This window comes from Colobus angolensis, unplaced genomic scaffold (assembly GCF_000951035.1).
Source record: "Colobus angolensis palliatus isolate OR3802 unplaced genomic scaffold, Cang.pa_1.0 Scaffold606, whole genome shotgun sequence".
NCBI lineage: Eukaryota > Metazoa > Chordata > Mammalia > Primates > Cercopithecidae > Colobus > Colobus angolensis.
In genome coordinates this window covers 408,372-426,069 of record NW_012119666.1, presented here as the reverse complement: position 1 = coordinate 426,069, position 17,698 = coordinate 408,372, and the positions used below count along the sequence as shown (strand labels likewise).

General features: G+C 41.5%; 1 long non-coding RNA gene across 1 annotated transcript; it reads left to right on the top strand.

The window, feature by feature from the left end:
• Positions 1-8,280: 8,280 nt before the first annotated feature.
• LOC105527063 lies at positions 8,281-16,363 on the top strand. Its single transcript, XR_001004187.1, has 2 exons — positions 8,281-8,413; positions 15,925-16,363. It is a non-coding gene; the product is annotated as an uncharacterized LOC105527063 (long non-coding RNA).
• Positions 16,364-17,698: the final 1,335 nt, after the last annotated feature.

Genomic DNA, 17,698 nt, shown 5'->3' with positions numbered 1-17,698 from the left:
AAAAGGGATTCCCTTCCCCCTTGCGCTTCCCAGGTGAGGCGATGCCTCACCCTGCTTCAGCTCTCGCTGGTCGGGCTGCAACAGCTGACCAGCACCGATTGTCTGGCACTCACTAGTGAGATGACCCCAGTATCTCAGTTCAAAATGCAGAAATCACCGGTCTTCTGTGTCCTTGGCGCTGGGAGTTGGAGACTGGAGCTGTTCCTATTCGGCCATCTTGCTCCGCCCCCCAGGATACTGATTTTTATACCTTTCTTTTGTGTCCTAAATCTGTGTTGAACTCATATATCAAGTCTAGGAGATTTTTGTTTGAATCTTTAGGATTTTATAGATATATAAGCATAACATCTACAAATAGCAATAACATTACTTCCTCTTGTCCAACTTAGATGGGTTTTATTTCTTTCTCTTTCCTGAATGCTCTGGCTAGGACTTGTAATTCTATATTTAATATGAGTGGTGAAAGTTGCATTCTTGACTTATTTAAGTTCTTAGAGGAAAAGCTTTCAACTTTTCTCTATTGACTATGATGTTGGTTTTGCATTTCTTGTATATGGTCTTTGTCATTTTGAGTTATGTTCTTTTTATAGTTTATTGAGGATTTTATCATGAAGGGATGCTGAATTTTATGAAAAGTTTTCTCTTTGTATATTGAGATGATCATATGATTTTTATTCTCAATTATTTTTATATAACGTATCACATGCATTGATGTTTGTATATTGAACCATCCTTTCATCTATGTTATAAAACCCACTTGATCATTGTGTAGTATCTCTGTGCTGTGCTGTTGGATTTGGTTCACTAGTATTTTGTTGAAGATTTTTGCTTCAGTGTTCATCGACGTTATTGGTCTGTACTTTTTCTGGTTTCTATTTTCTGTGTCCTTGTTTGGTTTTTATATCAGGATGATACTGGCTTCATAGATTGAAGTAAGGTAACTTCTCTCCTTGTCACATTTTTGGAACAATTTCAGGAGTATTGGTATTAATTCTTCTTTGTAGGTTTGGTAGAATTCAGTTGTGAATCTGTATGGGTATGGATTTTTTTTGTTTTGAGTTTTTTTTTTATTATTATTATTACTGTTCCAATCTCCTTCTTCATTGTTGGTCTGTTCTGGATTTCTATTTATTTCTTTTACAGTTTCTGTGAGGTTTGTTGTGTCCCAAAGTGTATCTACTGTCTTTAGGTTGTTAAGTTTGTGAGCATTGGTTGTTCAAAATAGTATCTGATAATCATTTTTATGTGTGTGGTATGAATTGTAGTAGTTAATCTAGCTAGTGGTTTATCAGTTATGTTCATCACTTCTTTTTTTTTGTTTTGTTTATCAAAACAAAAAAGAAATCTTTTTTGTTTTGAAGAACCAGTTTTTTGTTTTATTGATTCCTTTGTATTGGTTTGGTTTTTGATGTAGTTTATTTAGTTATGCCCTGATTTATTTATTTATGTTTGTTTGTTTATTTTCTTCTGCTAATTTTGGGTTTGTTCTTGGATTGGTGGTTCCTTGAGGTGTGACATTAGGTTGTTATTTTTTGATTATTCTACTTTGTTGATGTAGGCATTTACTGCTATAAACATTCTTCATAGCACTGGCTTTGCTATATCCCAGAAGTTCTGGTATATATTTCCATATTTATTAATGTCAAAGATTTTCTTAAATTTCTGTCTTAACTTTATTGACCTAAATATTCAGTAGTGTGTTAATTCCCATGCATTTGTATATTTTCAGTGTTTCCTCTTGGTATTTCTGTTTTTTCCATTGTGATCTGAGGAGATACTTGATATGATTACAGTTTTTAAAAATGTGTTGACTTGTTTTGTGGCCTAACATATGGCCTGTCTTGGAGAAAGTTCCATTTGCAATGAGAAGAATGAATGTATATTCTGCAGTTGTTGGGTAGAATGTTGTATAAGTGCCTGTTAGGTCCATTTGGTCTAAAATTCAACATAAATCCAAAGTTTCGTTGTTGATATTTTTTGTCTCATTGATCAGTCTAGTGCGGTAAGTGGGACACTGAAGTCCCCCATTATTAATGAATTGCTGTATGTCTTTTCTTTAGGTCTGCTAATGTTTGTTTATGAATGTGGGAGCTTTGGTGTTGGGTGCATATAAATTTAGAATTGTTATATCCTCTTACTGAATTGATTACTTGGTCATATCTTTTGTAATATGATTGTCTTTTTTTACTGTTTCTGATTTAAAGACTGTTTTATCTGATATAAATATAGTGACTCCTGCTTTCTGTTTCTATTTGCACATAATATTTTTTCACACCTTACTTTCAGTCTAAATGTATCTTTACAGGTAAACTGAGTTTCTTGTAAGCTTGATATGGTTGGATCATGATTTTCTAAATCCGTTTTGTTAATCTGTGTCTTTTAAGTGGAGCATTGAATCCTTTTATATTTAGGGTTAATAATGATATGTTACATTTAGTTACTGTCATATTGTAAAAAATAAAAATGTATAAAAGTATTATCCAGCTGTTTTATAAATTCTTTATTTTTCTCTATTAGTCTTTGGTGATATTCTATTGAATCACCATTTGATTTATTTCTCTTCATCCTTTGTGTGATGGTTTTATAATACCTGTGAGGTATGTTTTTCTGGGTGTTTTCGTGATGGTGAATATTGACTTTTAATTTCCATGTTTAGGATTCCTTTGGACATTTCTCGTAAGTTAGTGCAGTGGTGATGAATTTCTTCAGCATTTGCTTCTCTGGAAATTATTTCTCCTTCTTTGAAGCTTAATCTAACTGTATATAAAATTGTTGATTGCAGCTTTTTCTTAAGCATTTGATAATACTATCCCATTCTGTTCTGACTTTTAAGTTCTCTGCTAGTATGTCTTCACTTAGTCTGATAGGGTTTCCTTGTGGGTCAGTAGACAGTTTTCTCTTGATAATTTTACAATTCTTTTTTCACATTTTTTTAGACAGTCTGATGAGAGTATGCTATAGTGAATTCCTTTTTATAATGTATTTTCCAAGAGATTGTTGGTCCCCCCATATGTGTATGTCTACATTTCTTTGCATAATCTGGAAGCTTTCATCAATTATTTCTTTAAAGAGGTTTTCTATCATTTAAAAAATTTTTATTCCTTTTTGGGAATACAAACAATTTGAAAGTTTGGTAGCTCTTTGTCCTAGGAGTCTTGAAGGCCTTTCTCATTCTGTTTTATTCTTTTTAAAAGTATTTGTCTTCATGGACTATTTCAACACACATGTCTTCAAGTTCTGAGATTCTTTATTTTGCTTGTTCTGATATATTGTTGAAAAATTTGGCATGATTTCTTAAAGATATTTATATTCTTGATAAGTTGATTGTTTATATTCTGAATTGATTTTGTATTTCTTTGTATTGGTTTCAGATATTTTCTTGCATTTCATTGAGCTTTTTAAAAATCAATATTCTGACTTACATATTTGGCATTTTGAGGATTTTTTGTTAGAATCTATTGCTAGAGAATTATTGTGATCCTTTGAAAGTGTCATAATACCTTGATTTTTCATGATCCTTGTATCTTTACATTGATCTCTGCATATCTGGAGTATCAGTCTTTTATTATTTTTGAATTTACTTTCATGGAGAAGGCTATTCTTGATGTGACTTTGGTGTATGTTGTGTAAGGCTGTTTGGCTGTGTGCAGTGGCAAAGATCGTATGATTTCCTTGCTTATAAATACCCTTAATATGATCTTTCTCAAATGCCAGGTATACTAAATGGGTGAATGCACTCATGATTTCCTGAACTGAACAGCTGGGGTGGCATGGCTTATGCAGGTAGCAGTGGTCATAAAAACATTTTGTCATTCCTGAGTGTTGTGCTCTTATGTCAGCTGTTATTGTAATGGGCTGTGCAGGTTCACCTGCATGCCAGTAGTTGGTGCCTGCAGGTTAGAGCCAGCTAAAGTGGTAGTAGAAGTGTTTATGCCCAACCTCTTTATCTGAGAAAATTGCTCAAGTGGCCCAGGTGGTGCATTATACTATGGAATGTTCAGGGGCATGAGTCTCATGTTCTGCCTTGGGTTGGGGTTGAAACTAAGTGGAACCAGGCATGGGAAGCCTACACTTATTTTCCTCAATGGTGGATTAAAGCACCAGCCCTGTTGGGGGTGGCATGATGATACTCAGGCCTCTGGAAAAATGCATGGGTGAGAGGCAACTGCTTCTTCATCAAGGTCTCAGCACAGAGAGGGAGGGGTGGTCCCAGTGCCACATTCTTAGCCAGTGGAAGTGAAATGTGTTTCTCCCTCACACCCCAGACCTGACATCATTCACTCTCCTGTACCAATTGTGGTAGGCAGTTTGGATATTTGGCTAGTCACTGCAATTTGCTTCTACTTTCCAACAAAATCCCTAGTATTAGAAGTCACTGACTTGGTCAATACCATGCCTCCCAGGCAATTCTCCTCCTGCTCTGGTCTTAGAAGAGAAACTCAGTTCTGGTACCAGTAGCTGGAGTCCACACTACACTCCTATCTCTGTTCTGACTGTGGGAGCTCCTCCCGTTTCAGCCCTAGTTGTCCATGCCCCAGTGAAAATCTCAGTAATGCCAAAGACTGCCACTGCTGCAAGCTCCCTTGACCCCACAGAGCTTACTAAGAGCTAAAATCTAGACTGTCATTTTTCTTTAGGTACCCAAGTCTGGAGAAGTACATGGAACACTTTCCAGAGCAGTTCCTTCTTTTAGTCTCCCAGCCATTACCCAAGTTAGAGCTAGGGATTCAGAGAGTTAAGGTGCTCTCCTGTGGCCTGGATTTCACCATTCCCCAGTGGAAAAGTGGACTGCAGAGAAGCATTCACTCATGCTCTCCCATACTGGGGATTCATACCCAGTATTTAGCTGGTCCCAGCCAAGAGAACTTCATGCCCTCCTTCTGTTTCCCAGATTCAGAATTTTTTTTTTCATTTTTCTGCTTAACTGTTGTGTTCCTTGTTGTATAATTTTCAGAGAAGAATCGCTATTTTTGCTCGTCTAAATGGATTAGGCATGTTGGAAAAACCTCTAGTCATTAATCTTGAGGAAAATAAAGTATGTGTATATTACTTAGACTCATCTTCTATATTGTATTTAAAATAGACTTTTTGAAATACTGCTTTTAGTGCTTTTCCAATTTTTAATTATTTTTCATTTTTATTTCTTTGTATTGGCAACATTGGGATAAATATTTTCCTTGTTTCTTTTTCATTTAAATGAATTGCAAGCTAGTGTCAAAATTTTACCACACATATTTGTTGTTCCAATCCGAGAGGTTTTATTTCACCCTATCATTGATTTATAGATAACACAGACAACTGCTGGGTTGTTAGAAATAAATATTCACTTTGTTGTATCATTTGCTCATTTCATTTCAGAAATTGATCCGTTATTATTTTACCCAAACATATTATTATAAAATATTTAAATGTTCAGAAATATTGAAAGAATTAGGTTTTGAACATCCAAATATTCACAACCAAACTTCTAAGATTAACATTTTACTATAATTGATTATTTATCATATTTATGTATTTATATCACTATTAATTTATTAATACACCTTTTTATCTTTGCAAAATAATATTTAACATTAATAATGAAATATTTCAAACAGGCACAATAGTAAAAGGATTAACATAAATTCCTAAATGCATACCATCCAACTATTAAATTTTCACATTTTTATACTTGCTTTAGCTTCTCTTCAAACAAATAATTCATTACAAATGAAATTAAAACATTTTTTGTGCTATAATGTGATCCCTTTTCCCTCTCCTTCTTATGTTTATCTTTCCATGTATATTATTAAGATCCTAGTACATATTTTAGTATATAAAAATAACATTTATGTTGTTTTGAAGTTTTCAGTATTTACCAAAACAGTTTCATTTTGTATATTATCCTGGGGTGTTCCACCCAATATTTTGTCTGTGAAATTGATGCATGTTGCTGAGCTGTGAGAAACATCCTGTTGGAAAGGTCCCAGGCCTAAACCCTGACGGCAATAAATTCATCCTGTCAGGTTCCATGTCTAACCCTGACTGCAGTAAATTCCTTCCTTTATCAACAGCCGAACACACCGCCCCCGCCCCATTTTCTCAACCATCCCCAACCTCTCCTGCCCAGGCCTAGAACTGCCCCAACCTGTAAGAAGGACTGGGGCTCCGATGCTGGCTGCAGGCCTTTCTCCCAATAAACCTGTGTTGCCCTTGAGCCGCCTCTGCTCCATTCCTTTCTCCCTGTCATTCTAACATTTGGTGCCAAAACCTGGGATGGGGTCTGGATCCCACAACGGAGAGGTACTTCCTTGCAACCTGGGAAGGAAGAGGCAGTGGCAGCTCGCATTGGGCTAATCCCCAAATCCTGATTGGCCTCCAGTTCCAAGCCCTGTCCATTTTTGTCTTTCTATGGAGGAATCTTTTCTCTTGGCCCCATCCTCCCACCGCTTTCTCCTTCCCCTTCTTTGCTCTCTGTGGCACTAGCAAGGACCACTCCCATTGCATCCAACACAGGCCTCCAATTATGGGTGAGTTTCCCTTTCCACACTCTGGATTCCTCTCATATTTCTACCTGTTAGCTAGAAAACCCCAGTGCCAGGTAAGAGGATTCCCCGGTCACCACTGGGTGACTCTGGCCTGCCTTCTCAGGGGATACCCTCAGAATGCTCACAGTCTGACCACTCTGGTTTCTGGGGGACCATGAAGAGCTGCGAGGGGCACCCTGGCTCTTCTCCATCCCTTCTCATGGTTGGAATTGGGATACTCACTCCCCTACTTCACATTTTTCACCCTCCCAGCCACTCACATGGGACAGGGCTCCTGGAAATCCCCTCAAGACACCCCTGTCAGATGTCTCATCTGGAACCTCTGAACACTGGGATTGGCAGACTCCATTAAAACTAATGCCTTATTTTCCTTTGTAATGTGGCCTGGCCCCAGTATAAGCTGGACAATGATGGCTGCTGGCCCAAATGGGACTTTTGACTTTCAAATTCAACATGATTTAGAAAATTTCCTCCAGCACAATGGCAAGTGGTCCGAGATGCCCTATATCCAGGCTTTTGCCAGTTCCCTCTGTCAGCCCTGTTCACCTTACCAGCTGCTGCTCTTAAACAAGAAATCTGCCAAAATGCCTCCCCTTCCAGACAAGCCATCCTCCTCCTCCTCTGATTTTTATCCAGCTGATGAATCCCTACCTGCCCCCCAGCCCCACTCCCACCACCATCTCCTCCTTCCCCTTCGGCTCCACCACCCACTTATTCCTATCTCTCATCTCTACCCTTTCCCCACCATAACTGATCTCATTCCCAGCCCCCTTCTGCTGCTGAAAACCAAGCACAGGCCCAGAGGCCCTCTAACGTCCTCCTCTTGTGTGAAGTTATGGAGACTGAAGACATAGTCTGAGTTCATGTTCCCTTCTCCGTAGCTGATGTCTCTCAGATTGAAAAGAAACTTTGCTCCTTTTCCACAGACCCCACATCCTTCTGCAAGGAATTTCTGTATATCAGTCAATCTTACAACTTTACCTAGCATGACATTTATGTCATCCTCTCCTCCTCCCTCACCCTGGAGAACAGGGAACATATCTGGATCAGGCCCAAGCAGACACCCTCCACTGACAAGATGCTGCCTATAACCCAATCGCGACCCTAGCTATTCCCAGAGCTGACCCCAATTGGGATTATCAGGTGGCTTCTGCAGACAGACAGAAACTAGGCCATATGATAACATGCCTCCTAACTGGCATGAATAAAACTGCCCTTAAGGCTATCAAGTATGAAAAGATAAAGAAATCACTCAAGGGCCCTGACAAAAACCCTGCTCTTTTTTTCTTCCACCTTTCAGAGACCATGATTAAATATACCACCTTAAGCCTTGACACTGTCGAGGACAGAATCTACCTCCACTTACACTTCATTTCCCAGTCAGCCCCTGACATCCAAAAGAAACTCCGAAGACTGGAGTTTCTCAAACCTCAAACCTCCCAAAGAGACTTAATCACAGTAGCCTTCAAGGTCTTTAATAGGGAGGAAGAAATAAAACCCCAAAGTTTAAAAGAGACCAGGCTAAATACCAGATGCTGGCAGCTGCCATACAACAGGATTCCCCAATGCATACAAAAATCCTCAACCTCATGACAGTCCCCATCAGGAGCCTGTTTTAAGTGTAGCCAACAGGGTCCCTGGGCAAGAGTCTGCCCCAATCTCATACTGCCCTCAAAACCTTGCCCCATCTGTGATATCAAAGGACAGTGGAAGTCAGATTGTGCTCAACAAGACTCTTCACCCTGCTTGCTCAAACAGGTCCCGCAACCCAGGTTCCAGTCTGGCAAGCATTCTAGACCTGGCTGCTGAAGACTGACGGGGTCCAGGGTCTGCTGCCTCCACTGCCTTCACCACCTCAGAACCCAGGGTAACGCTGTCAGTCTCTGGTAAGCCCATGCTCTTCCTTTTAGATCTGGGAACTAGTTACTCAGTTTTATCAGAATATTCTTGACCCCTCCTCAGTTCTTCTATCTCTATTGTGAGAGTCAATGGAATCCCCTCTAGGCACAGATTGGTCCCCTATTATGCAACCTATTCAATACCCCCTTCATCCACTCCTTCCTAGTTATCCCTTAGTGTCCTACCCCTATCTTGGGGTGGAACATACTGAGTAAATTCCAGGCCTCCATACAACTAGCCTCCTCCAATTCTACCCCTTTTACTTTACTCTGCTGCCCAGATGCTTCCCTCTCCTCCCCCTCATCTTCGCTATCCACCTGTTACCTTCTGTGAATCCTGAAGTGTGGAACGTTTCTAAACCCACAATAGCCACACATCACATCCCAGTCAAAATAACCTACCAAGACTCCTCCATTTTCCTTCATCAGCCTCAATATCCCCTTTGCCCAGCCAGCCTCAGGGGCCTCAATCCTGTTATCTGTAAGCTTTTACAAGCTCAGATTCTCAAACCTGTTAGCTCTCCCCACAACACCCTTGTTTTGGCTGTCAAAAAAACAGACAGATTTTGCCACTTGGTCCAGGATCTCCATGTCATTTACCAAGTGGAGGTACCAACCTATCCAGTGGTCCACAACCCCTATACTCTACTCTCCCATATGCCCCCATCTACCACACACTTCTCTGTATTGGATCTAAGGGACTTTTTTTTTTTTTCTTTTAACTATTCCCTTGGATCTGGCTTCCCAAAGTCTTTTTGCTTTCACCTAGTCAGACCCAGATACTCACACATCTACCTAACTAACAGTTCATACTCCCACAGGATTTCTGGGATAGCCCCCTCCTATTTGAGCAGGCTCTCACCGAGGATCTAACCGAGCTTCCCCTTGCTCCTAGCAACCTCCTTCAATACATTGATGACCTCTTGTTATGTAGTCCCTCCTTTGATCTATCCATCAACACATCACCCAACTTCTAAATTTCCTCCATGGCCAGGGATATCAGGTTTTACCTACAAAGGTTCAAGTAGCCCAAACCCAAGTCACTTACCTTGGACTCACCCTAACCCCTAATTCTTGAGCCATGCTATCCCAATGGAAGGAACTAATACAGGATATGCCCCTTCACCACACCAAGAAGGACCCTTCCTTTTTGGGCCTTGTGGGGTACTTCCAGCTACGGATCATTAACTTTGGCCTGTTGACCAAACCACTCTGCATGGCATCATGTGGGTCCATCCTAGAACATTTGAACTCAGCTTGCCCATTAACTCCCACTTGTAAAAACTGAAAGATGTCCTTTTAATGTCCCAGCACTAGGACTACCCAACCCCACTAAACTCTTTACCCTGTATGTTCATTGTAATCAAGGCCTTGTCCGTGGACTTCTCTGCCAAACCCATGGCAACACTCCACAAGCCATTGCGTACTTCTGAAAACAACTGGACTCTGTCATCCAAGGCTGGCCTCCATGCTTGAAAGTTCTGGGTGCAGCTACATTGCTGTCCTCAGAGGCACAAAAACTCACCTTCTACTAACACATTACTATTACCTCTTCCCATAACTTATGGGACCTCATGAGCCATTGATCTCTTCTTTTCCTCCCGCCATCCAGCTTACAACAACCCTCTAACACCTTCCAGAGATGTAAAATTCTAAATCCAACCACCCTCCTCCCTATAAGTACTTCCAATTCTGAATCCCCCACTCTTGCCTGGACCTCTTAGCCTCCCTCTTCTCCCCTTTCCAGCACATTTCAGAAGCCCCTTTGTGGAAGGAACCCACATGGTTCATGGACAGAAGCTCTTTTAAGGAACCATATCTTGCAGCCGGCTATGCCATCATTGCTGAAAACAAATTGCTAGAATCCATTGCTCTCTCACCCCATATCACCTCACAATAAGTGGAACTACTTGCCCTAACCAGGACCCTCACTCTAGCAAAAGGAAAGAGGGTCAACATTTACACTAATTCCAAATATGCATACCACATCCTACAGTCTCACGCTGTAATCTGCCCGGAAAGGGGATTTTCTAACTACCAAAAGAACCGCCATAATAAATGGCAAACTCATACACAAGCTGATGGAGGCAGCTAAACTGCCACTAGAGACTGCCATTATCCATTGCAAGGGACACTAAAAGGCTACAGATGCCAAAACCAAGGGAAACTTTTTAGCAGATGCAGCAGCCTGGAAGGCAGCCCTTAGAACACCATTGTTATTGCCCATTTTCCCTAGAATACACCCAAGAAGAAAAAGGTGCCTTGCTGGCTCCAGGGCTGTTCATAAGGAAAGCTGATTTTACTTAGACTACAAACTCATCCTACCCAAGACCCAAAAACTTTCTGTTCTCACCCACATCCATAACCAATTCCATGTGGGTTATCTCCCCTTGCCCAATTTCTAAAAACTTGTATACATCCCCTTACGATGGCCGTCAGCTTGGATCACCTCACTAAACATTGCTCTGCCTGCAGTCAGACTACTCCTCAGGGACCCTTAGACCACCTCCTTTTCCCTCCCTTCAGACCCAAAGGCCAGTTGCCGGGACAGGATTAGCAAATTGACTTCACTCATATGCTACCCCATAAAGAAAGTCTGATATCTCCTCACGATGGTAGATACCTTTTCAGGTGGATAGAAGCCTTTCTTACTACCACTGAAAAGGCCTCTACCTTCATCACACACATCATACCTTGATTCAGCCTCCCCTCATCTATACAATTGGACGATTGACCAGCATTTATCTCCCAAGTCACTCAACAGGTTTCTAAGGCTTTAAACATCATATGGATTTTTCACAGTCTCCATCACTCCCAATCCTCAGGTAAATTTGAACAGGCGAATGCCCTCTTAAAACAACAGTTAATGAAACTTTTCCTAGAGATCAAAATGAAAACTAATTATCACTTCTTCTCTTGGCCCTCATGTGCCTCAGGGCCCTCCCCCAAAAACCTCTAAATCTAAGTCCTTTTGAACTTACATATGGACATTCTTTCATCCTACAGAACTTTTCTCCATCCCCTCCCTTATAGGACACCTAGCCAGCACTGCACCTCACTCAACACTTAGTCTGACAGTATGCTGACACTCACCTCCCCAAACCTGAGGATTCTTCCGAACTCACTTTCTTACCCTTACAGCCAGGAGACTGGGTCTGGGTAGCAGACCTCTCCTCCCCTCTCCAACAAAATGGAAGGGTCCCTGTCAGGTTATATTCACCATCCCTGCTGCTGCAAAGTTAACATCCTTTCCCTATTGTATACACCATTCCAAATTTAAAAAGGCACCCTACCCACCCCGAAGTCTCCTCAACCCAGAAATATTCTTCCTTTCCCACAGGACCAACCTCGCCGTGCCTAACAAGAATTCCAGAAGTCACCTATCCAAAAGGCACTGGCCCATGACACTCTCCACTTCCAATCTTAAATCTTTTTTTTTTTTTCATTTCTTTTTTAAAATTTATTTCATTTTTTATTTTATTTTATTTTATTTTATTTTATTTTTTTTATTATACTTTAAGTTCTAGGGTACATGTGCATAATGTGCAGGTTTGTTACATATGTATACTTGTGCCATGTTGGTGTGCTGCACCCATCAACTCGTCAGCACCCATCAATTCATCATTTATATCAGGTATAACTCCCCAATGCAATCCCTCCCCCCTCCCCTCCTCCCCATGATAAGCCCCAGTGTGTGATGTTCCCCTTCCCGAGTCCAAGTGATCTCATTGTTCAGTTCCCACCTATGAGTGAGAACATGCGGTGTTTGGTTTTCTGTTCTTGTGATAGTTTGCTAAGAATGATGGTTTCCAGCTGCATCCATGTCCCTACAAAGGACGCAAACTCATCCTTTTTTATGGCTGCATAGTATTCCATGGTGTATATGTGCCACATTTTCTTAATCCAGTCTGTCACAGATGGATATTTGGGTTGATTCCAAGTCTTTGCTATTGTGAATAGTGCCACAATAAACATACGTGTGCATGTGTCTTTGTAGTAGAATAATTTATAATCCTTTGCGTATATACCCAGTGGTGGGATGGCTGGGTCATATGGTACATCTAGTTCTAGATCCTTGAGGAATCGCCATACTGTTTTCCATAATGGTTGAACTAGTTTACAATCCCACCAACAGTGTAAAAGTGTTCCTATTTCTCCACATCCTCTCCAACACCTGTTGTTTCCTGATTTTTTAATGATGGCCATTCTAACAGGTGTGAGATGGTATCTCATTGTGGTTTTGATTTGCATTTCTCTGATGGCGAGTGATGATGAGCATTTTTTCATGTGTCTGTTGGCTGTATGAATGTCTTCTTTTGAGAAATGTCTGTTCATATCCTTTCCCCACTTTTTGATGGGGTTGTTTGTTTTTCTCTTGTATATTTGTTTGAGTTCTTTGTAGATTCTGGATATTAGCCCTTTGTCAGACGAGTAGATTGCAAAAATTTTCTCCCATTCTGTAGGTTGCCTGTTCACTCTGATGGTAGTTTCTTTTGCTGTGCAGAAGCTCTTTAGTTTCATTAGATCCCATTTGTCAATTTTGGCTTTTGCTGCCATTGCTTTTGGTGTTTTAGACATGAAGTCCTTGCCCATGCCTATGTCCTGAATGGTACTACCTAGATATTCTTCTAGGGTTTTTATGGTATTAGGTCTAACATTTAAGTCTCTAATCCATCTTGAATTAATCTTCGTATAAGGAGTAAGGAAAGGATCCAGTTTCAGCTTTCTACTTATGGCTAGCCAATTTTCCCAGCACCATTTATTAAATAGGGAATCCTTTCCCCATTTCTTGTTTCTCTCAGGTTTATTAAAGATCAGATGGCTGTAGATGTGTGGTATTATTTCTGAGGACTCTGTTCTGTTCCATTGGTCTATAGCTCTGTTTTGGTACCAGTACCATGCTGTTTTGGTTACTGTAGCCTTGTAGTATAGTTTGAAGTCAGGTAGCGTGACGCCTCCAGCTTTGTCCTTTTGACTTAGGATTGTCTTGGCAATGCGGGCTCTTTTTTGGTTCCATATGAACTTTAAAGCAGTTTTTTCCAATGCTGTGAAGAAACTCATTGGTAGCTTGATGGGGATGGCATTGAATCTATAAATAACCTTGGGCAGTATGGCCATTTTCACGATATTGATTCTTCCTATCCATGAGCATGGTATGTTCTTCCATTTGTTAGTGTCCTCTTTGATTTCACTGAGCAGTGGTTTGTAGTTCTCCTTGAAGAGGTCCTTGACATCCCTTGTAAGTTGGATTCCTAGGTATTTTATTCTCTTTGAAGCAATTGTGAATGGAAGTTCATTCCTGATTTGGCTCTCTGCTTGTCTGTTACTGGTGTATAAGAATGCTTGTGATTTTTGCACATTAATTTTGTATCCTGAGACTTTGCTGAAGTTGCTTATCAGCTTAAGGAGATTTTGGGCTGAGACGATGGGGTTTTCTAAATATACAATCATGTCATCTGCGAACAGGGACAATTTGACTTCTTCTTTTCCTAACTGAATACCCTTGATTTCTTTCTCTTGCCTGATTGCCCTAGCCAGAACTTCCAACACTATGTTGAATAGGAGTGGTGAGAGAGGGCATCCCTGTCTTGTGCCAATCTTAAATCTTTTACTTCATACCTTGTCTCAGATCTCTCCTGGTACCCCTTCCCCACGCCCTTAGATACTCCATCTCAATTCCTCATGCTAATCGAGGAGCTATGGCTGCAAGGCACCTTCCAGGATTTCACATCTACACAAACCTCCTTTTTCTCCTTTTGCCTTCTCTGCTTATGGGATATTCTGAGTCCCCACCCCCAATCACTGACAGCTGGGCCCCTTTTGTCAGCCTCACACACCACCTGTTAAGTCAGTCACAATCTCCCTTCTCCTCTAACTGTTGGATTTGTCTTTCTACACACACCCAGTGATTCACGGCTCTTCTGGCCGACCTACTTACGTGGACACAGACCAACATGAGCTTACACATTTTTTACTCGGCTGTACCATTCTTGGCTGATTCATCCCTGAAGCCAGTTCATAACCTGGAAACTCAACTGAACACCTTTCCTCCAAACTCAGCTCTCTCAGCATGGTTTCAGGTAGGGCTGTTGCCCTCCTTCACCTAATAGTTTCTGGACTAACATCCATACAAACCAACACAACATCATCTAAACCACCAATATGAGGGTACCATTTCTACTCAAACTTCCTTTATATCCCCACCTACCTTATGTCTCAGCCGAACCTACCCTAATCCACCCTACGCCACAATGGTGGGACAGGTTCCCCAGTCCCTATGTGGTCTTATTCTTACCATTGCACTCCCTGTAGACCATCAATTCTACACCCTAATTACAAAATCAGGTCCACCTCTGCCTGTCAGAAGGTGTTATGCTTTTCTGGCTCACCTACCATCCACACATCCCTGCACCTCACCACAGGATCCTCTCTTCTTTCCTACCGTCCAATTCCCGGCTTCCCCCCTGTCAATTCTGCTCTCTATGTCTCCAGTTTAAAGGTGCCCCCTGGAAAAAAAATTTAACAATTCCCTCACCTGCAACTGGTACCTTACAGCCACCACACCAGGGCAGCAATGGCTAGCGGTTGACAAAGACAATTTCTTTCTCTCTCCAAAACCAAACAGCCTTTATCAACTCCCCAGCCAAGGCTCCCTATCAGGCCCTTACAGGTGCCGCTCTGACTGGCAGTTACTCAATTTGGCAGAATGAAAACACCTTTTCATGGCTACCTACCTTCACCTACAACTTCTGCCTGTCCACCCCATCTCTTCTTTTTGTATGATACAAACTGATATCTTTGCCTACCAGCCAACTGGTCAGGAACTTGCACCCTGGTCTTTCAAGCTCCAACCATCAACATCCTACCCCCTAACAAAAGTATTCTAATTTCTTTAGAAGCCTCTATATCCTTTTCACCCATAAGAAATAAATGGGCTCTACACCTCATCACCCTGCTAACAGGATTAGGCATCACTGCTGCACTTGGCACTGGAATAGCAGGCATAACCACCTCAATCACCTCATACCAAATGCTATTCACAACCCTTTCTAACACCCTAGAAGATATGCACACTTCCATTATCAGTCTCCAGCGACAATTAGACTTCCTCGTGGGAGTCATCCTTCAAAACTGGAGAGCCCTGGACCTACTAACGACTGAGAAAGGGGGTACTTGCATATACCTCCAGGAAGAATGCTGTTTCTGTGTTAATGAATCTGGCATTGTTCATATCGCAGTTCACAGGTTGCGTGACAGGGCTGCAGAGCTTTGACGTCATCACTTACTCCTGGTGGCAAGGATCATCCCTTCTAAGATGGGTACCCTGGGTTGCCCCCTGCCTAGAACCTCTGATCTTCCTCTTCCTGTTACTAATGATTGGGTCATGCATATTTAACCTTGTATCCCACTTCATTTCCCAAAGGCTGAATTCTTTTATTCAGGCAAGCATGCAAAAACACATTGATAATATCCTTCACCTTTGCTACGTCTAATACCAGAGCCTACAAGGAAGCCATTCGGAAGCTCCAGAACCCAGGCCTTAATCACGGCGCCCCTATTCAGCAGGAAGCAGCCAGATGATCAACGATGCCCTTTTTCCTTTTTATACTAAAGTAAGGAATAAGAATGTTAGCCCAAGCTGCACTATTTTGCAGACCCCCACCATTTTACAAACTGGTCAGAGTGGAAAATTCCACCAGGGCCTGAGCTGTGAGAAACATCCTGTCAGAGAGGTCCCAGGCCTAACCCCTGGCTGCACTAAATTCCTTCATTATCAGCAGCCAAACACACCACCCCCACCCCATTTTCACAACAATCCCAGACCTCTCCTGCCGGGACCTATAACTGATCCAGCCTGTAAGTGGGAAGGGGGCTCTGGCACTAGCTGGTACCCCCTCTCTGCAGGTCTTTCTCCCAATAAATCTGTGTTGCCATTGAGCTGCTTCTGTTCTGTTCTTTTCTCCCTTTCATTCTAACAGATCAAACTACTTTATTCAATTCTGACTGAGGTATAAATATTCCATTTTATGAAAATAATTATTTAATCCATTTTACTTTAGCTTTTGTCATTTTTTGCTACCACAAACAGTATTCAATAAGCATTTTAGAATATATATCCTTTTGCACCTGTGCAAAAGTTTTACTTCAATATAAATATCTTAAAGTAAAATTATTTTATTGAAGGACATACATTTGTGTTTTCTCCCATGGAACTTGAACAGGAAAAAATGATCTTCAAAATATAGACTCCCAGGAATGTGAGTTTAGTACACCATAGTATAGTAGATCATACTGATTGTTACCAATAAACATAAAGGCAATTGGAAAAATTTAAGATTTTCTACCTAGTACAAGGATGAAATACCAAAGTCTGCATAAAAAATACACATAGTAGGCCGGGCGCGGTGGCTCAAGCCTGTAATCCCAGCACTTTGGGAGGCTGAGACGGGCGGATCACGAGGTCAGGAGATCGAGACCATTCTGACTAACATGGTGAAACCCCATCTCTACTAAAAACTCCAAAAAAAAAAAAAAAAAAAAACTAGCCGGGCGCCTGTAGTCCCAGCTACCTGGGAGGCTGAGGCAGGAGAATGGCGTGAAGCCGGGAGGCAGAGCTTGCAGTGAGCTGAGATCCAGCCATAGCACTCCAGCCTGGGTGACAGAGCGAGACTCCGTCAAAAAAAAAAAAAAAAAAATACACATAGTAGTCATAAATGATGAGAGATCATTATGACTGTTTTTCCAAAAGAGCCCCAAGGCAAAGCCCCTGGCTTTATAAAAGAAGCCTTTGAGATTCCCACCTTGTGGTGAAGTACCTAATCATGAAAGACTCTGTGGATGACTGATTGTCAGACCGTAAGCCTAAAAATCTATGAAAATAATGTTTCCCAAAAAGTTCACTAGACTAGAAAAAAAAAGACAGTTATAAAATTTTGACTAGGCCGGGCACGGTGGCTCACGCCTGTAATCCCAGCACTTTGGGAGGCCAAGACGGGTGGATCACAAGGTTAAGAGATCGAGACCATCCTGGCGAACACGGTGAAACCCCGTTTCTACTAAAAATACAAAAAAAAAATTAGCCGGGCGTGGTGGGCACCTGTAGTCCCAGGTACTCGAGAGGCTGAGGCAGGAGAATGGTGTGAATCCGGGAGATGGAGGTTGCAGTGAGCCGAGATCGCGCCACTGCACTCCAGCCTGGGCGACAGAGCCAGACTCCGTCTCTAAAAATAAAAATAAAAATAAAATTTTGACTGATACTGGCCCCAGTGATGA